The sequence below is a fragment of the Orcinus orca genome, chromosome 17 (genome assembly GCF_937001465.1).
Source record: "Orcinus orca chromosome 17, mOrcOrc1.1, whole genome shotgun sequence".
Taxonomy (NCBI): Eukaryota; Metazoa; Chordata; class Mammalia; order Artiodactyla; family Delphinidae; genus Orcinus; species Orcinus orca.
Genome location: NC_064575.1, coordinates 58,422,084 through 58,427,555, shown reverse-complemented (window position 1 = coordinate 58,427,555; position 5,472 = coordinate 58,422,084).

Below are 5,472 nucleotides of genomic sequence, written 5' to 3'. Positions count from 1 at the left end.
GTTCAACATGCTTAAGGAAATCAATTAAGTCCATGAATTAAATGGCTTAAGTGTAATTTAGTCCATTCTACATTAGTTGGCCATACATTAATTAAAGATTTTCCTGAAAATTATTGTTCTTGTTTTACATAAAATTTACTAGATTTATAGATAACATGAAAGAATCTTTAAGTGAATTTGAATTTAAAAGCTTAAGGGAAATTTCAGCACTTTTTTTGTGTATGTCCTATTGTTTTTCTTTTTTTTAAAATTGAAGCATAGTTAATTTACAATATTACGTTAGTTTCAGGTGTACAATGTTTTTCTAGATTAAACTACATTTAAAGTTATTATAAAATAATAGATATATTTCCCTGTGCTGTACAATATGTCCTTGATGCTTATTTATTTTATACATAGTAGTTTATATCTCTTAATCCCCTGCTCCTATCTCGTTCCTCCCCCCTTCCTTCTCCCCACTGGTAACAACTAGTTTGTTTTCTATATCTGTGACTCTGTTCCTGTTTTGTTATACACACCCATTTGTTTTATTTTTTAGATTCCACATATAAGTGATAACACAGAGTATTCATCTTTCTCTGACTTATTTCACTAAACATAGTGCTCTCTAGGTCCATCCACGTTGTTGCAAATGGCAGAATTTCATTCTTTATTATGGCTGAGAAATATTCCATTGTATAGATATATACCCCATCTTCTTTATCCATTCATCTTTTGATGGGCACAGGTTGCTTCTATCTTGGCTACTGTAAATAATGCTGCTATGAGCTTTGGGGTGCATATATCTTTTCAAATTAGAGTTTTCATTTTCTTTGGATGTATATACCAAGTGAAATTGCTGGATCAGTTCTATTTTTAGTTTTCTGAAGAGCCTCCAAACTGTTTTCCACAGTGGCTGCACCAACTTACAGTCCCACCAAGAGTATACTAGGGTTCCCTATTCTCCATATCCTTGCCAACATTTGTTATCTGTAGACTTTTTGATGATAGCCATTTTGACTGGTGTGAGGTGATATCTCTTTCTGGTTTCAATTTGCAGCAAGTTTCAGTTTTAAATTGGGAAATTTATTATACTGAATACTTAAATTCCATGTAATTCTAAATAGTCTTTTCTGGGCACAAAATCCCTCCTTGAGCATCAGAAAACTCCCATTAATGAAAGCTAATATTTTTAATACGAAGTCCAGAAATGGGAGTGGGTGGATATGGCTTTATAAACAAGGAACCATAGAAGAAATCTCAGTGAAAGACTTCAGGGAAAATGACAACATGAACACAGGTGTCATAGAATCCTCCCATCCTCAACTGAATTGAACAAAGGAATGCAAACATAGAGAAGCTGTACACAACACCAGAAAGAAGACTATCTGTGTCTTACAAAACTTCATGAAATTTTACTAGATCCATTTGCAAATGGGACCAAAATTAAAGGAAGCTATCAAGGGGTCAACAACACTTCCATTTAAGAAAGTAGAATGGTTTCATGAAGCAAATGGACAGATATCCTGGAAAAATACCATCCTCTAATTTTGAGGGGCCAGGGCTGGAAGCAAAGGGCAGGGGGCCCTGGAATGGGTCAGGGGAATCTTTCATTTAAAGTCTCTTTTACCACCACAGATCAACAGAGTTTGGAAGCAGAATGGGCACCCTTGGCAGGAAGCTGATTCTCCCATCCCTGTGGGCTCCTTCAGGAAGGAGACTAGACAAGGGCTCATCATGTGGCTGAACTTGTTCCAAATAGTGCAAATCATTGGGCAAATATTAGAGGGGAGGAGTGATGTAAAATGTTGAATGGAAGGGTTTTAGGATCTGGAAAAAAATGCTTGAGTTGGGGATTGGCTCAGAATCATAGGGAAAGGGCGAAGCTCTGCTCTTGTGCTGATTTTTTTTCATGTTGATCCTAACTATCCGTACTAAAAATTAAGGCCTAAGATTTACTTTCCTACTTCCTCCTGTGCTTGCATTATGGATGTCCAGGTCCTCTCTAGTTAGAGTTCTAGAGTATGGAATTATGGAATTGGGAAGTGAGTGGGAGGGAACTTGGTCTACACCAGACCCTCTTCAATCTTCTGTTGACTGTAGAATCTCTGCTTTTCAATGTAGACCTGAGAACCTGAGAAGGTGGTGTGTGATTGGCTTCTTTGTGTGCACAATAGAGTAATGAAGCTTACTGGGTGTAAAGCACACAGCAGACACATAAACACTTCAGTATATGCACTAATTAATGCATGTGAATCTGTGGTGGGTGGGAGTAGGTAGGCAGCCGGGCCAAGGGAGATTGTGGAGAGGCCAAACAGCACTATCACCTTGATGGTTGATGTTAATAAAAACCAATGACATTTGTCTCTTTGTACTATAAAATGGATATATGTCAATTCATCCATCCTCAGTCTTACTGATGCCAGTTTACTCCTGCAGTAAATTACAAGAGAATAACCAATATTATCTTATGAATGTAATTATTACCAAATCCTACTTATTACTGGGGAAAGCAATTCATAGGCTTTTTTACCCCATGTCTTTGCCACGACCATGGCTGAAATCAGAGTGTAGTCTTATTATGAAGAATTGGTCATATACAACTGTGTTTGACATTTTTAATTGTTTTCTGGTTCTTTACTTCTTTGGCTGAAAGATCAAGTGGCAGCTAAGTGATTTATACGATGCGTAAAATCGTGACTGAGAAAAGATCTACTCAGTGTCTGCTTTAAAGTAACAGTGTGGTTTAGTGGGAGGGGCAAAAGCCCAGGGGCAGAAGGACCTGCATTTACACTCTGGCTTTGCCACTAACCAGTGTGTGATTTTACATAGGTTGTTTGATTTTTCCAAGTCTGTTTCCTCACCTGGAAATGTGGTAACTCTAACGAGTAATTGTAAGAATTAAAATTTTAAATTAGACAGCAAAAATCCTCTAACGTACCTGAAACATAAAAAATGTTCAATAAACACCAACTATCCCTTAAAATAGCTTATAATTTATTCCAGAGGATGTTAATAACTCCTGTCTTTACTTGTTGATTTTCAACTGTGTAGAGACCCCAAAACCTAGCTGTAAATTATGCAGAGAAAGAATAATTCCCAAACATCTGAAAACCCTTCTATTCTAATGCCATTCCTCAGTCCTGGGTATTTGGATATCTATTTACTTTTTAGGGCTTAAGGTGGGATGTCTCAAAGGGCAAATGATGCACTTTTTAAAGACAGAGATTAAGTTTTATTGCATTATTTTCTAGTGGCTAAAACTCTTGCCAGGCATTTTGCTATATTCTGTCTTTATATGAGAAATGAATATTAAAGTAAGGGGATTGGGGGTATACAGAATAAGGGAGAAATCAGGAGGAGAAAAGTGAGAGCAACAAGAAACACTCTTTCTTTCTGTCTTAAGTTATTTTTGCGCATTCACATAGGCAGAGTGTCTAAGAGTGTGGCCTGTATAACTGGCTTCTTGATATGCACAGTTTAGTAGAGTTATGGAGTTTAATGAGTGTGAAGCAGCCAGCAAACACACCCAACGCCTTCAGCATATGCACCAATTAGCATATGTGAGAGAAGAGTCGTTGGGGTGGAAAGAGCTCTCCAAGGGAGATTGGGGCAAGACGGAGCAGCATTGTGATTTTGAGAGCTGATTTTTTTAAAAAACAGTGATAGTTTGTCTCTTTTGCATTCAACAAATTCCTATAAAAGGCTGGTAATACCTATAATAATTTAGTTTATCTGTCAGACCCCGTAGGTAGTTTGTAAGCTCCTTTAAGGCAGGTTCTATGTCTTATTTCTCTCTGTACAGCCATCCCCTAGTGTAGGCACTCTATAAATGTTTGATGGATAAATGAATAAATAAATGAATGAACACGAAGTTAAGTAGACTGAAGTTACTGAGCTGAATGTGTTCTGCAATCCTGAAAAGCTGACTGTAACTTCAGTAAAATATCTTAAGAGGCTACCTCTGTCCATTTACTTGTCTAGAGAAATATTGTCCCTCACTATCACAAACTGGAGAACCACAGACTTAATTTGTGAATAATGCCTGTATGCCTGTATGTGTTTTAAAATTTTAAGTTAGCTACAGGTGGAAGTTGGGATATCATGTATCACAAAAGTTTGGATTTGTGTGGTTTCCTCGATTGGCTCTTGACTGATGCACCATTTCTCTTGATAAAAGAAAAGACTTGGCTTTGGTAGGTCAAACGCTTATGTGAAAAAATTTGGCCAGACCTAAGTTGTGACTACCCTCTCTGGATGGGACATGTAATTTGTAATTCACCATCATCCCTATCTACTCACTTTACTCATTTACGTTCCCTACTTGATCCAGAATAGCTGGTTGAGTTTGTGATCTCTGCACCAGATGATGGCCTGGTTAGAAAAGGGGCATCCAAGGAAGAAGGGGATACCTTACTCTCTTCCAAAAATACTGTGAGGTGTTTGATTGGACCTGATGAGGATCTGTCTGGTTGGGGTTACAGGGAACGAACACCTGCAGAGCAGCTGCATTTGGGGACAAAGCTGATACAACTGTTTTTGCACTGAGAAATGGAGGGAAAAGAAATGAAAGATTCCAAATTCCATTTCGTTAGGCTGCATAATGGTCCTTTGTGGTCAAGAAGACCAGTCTTTCAGCAGACAGGGGGTTGCAATGAAAGAACTTGGTTTCTGAAGGGGGAAGAGCAGAATGGAGTTGGGCTGAGATTGTGCTCAGTCTAAACTATCGCACAGAACCCTCTGGTTCTTAGAAGTCAGCCAATTCAATTTACTTACATTTGGCTTCCACTTTCAAAAACGCATACATTGGATGATGCAATCGTGTTATATTAGATTCATTAATATTTTACAGTGACGCAGCAAAGAGCAAGCCAAGTACCTTAGACACATGAGATTTATGACCAGTGATTAATCTTGTAAAAATAATGAATTGCCACCGAAAAGGGGGAAAGAACAGACTCTTCCCCAAAGAATCTAACCCTCTCATCTGATGGATGGGTATTTCTTTTGAGAAAAACAAATAGAAAACATTTGGAATCTAAAGAATCTCTTTCCGAACACCAACAGTTAACATCTTCCAAAACCCACTTGGTGGGTACAGTTGGCAAAACTGAATTTGCCCTCTCACCTTAAGAATATTAGCAAATTGCAATGGGTTCCCTCCAGAAGAAATGTAATATTCTCGTGCTAGGACTTTCCAGCAGGAATACAGCTTCTACAGTTGGCAGGCTCTAACTGACACTCACAAATAGGTCCAGTTTGAAAGATGAGGATTCAGGATGCAGTGAACAGCATATTTTTCTTATTACTTTTTATGTGTATCTAGCTTTTTGGAAAAAAATTTTCAAATGTCCCTGAAACTGAAACTCAAATGGCTTATAAAAACCATTCCTTTATTTTTTCTCTAATGTTACTTTTTTCCCCTGTGACTTGAAAAGAAAGGGGAAAATGAAATTAATTATGTTTTAGATTAAAAGGAAAAGTAATTTTGAG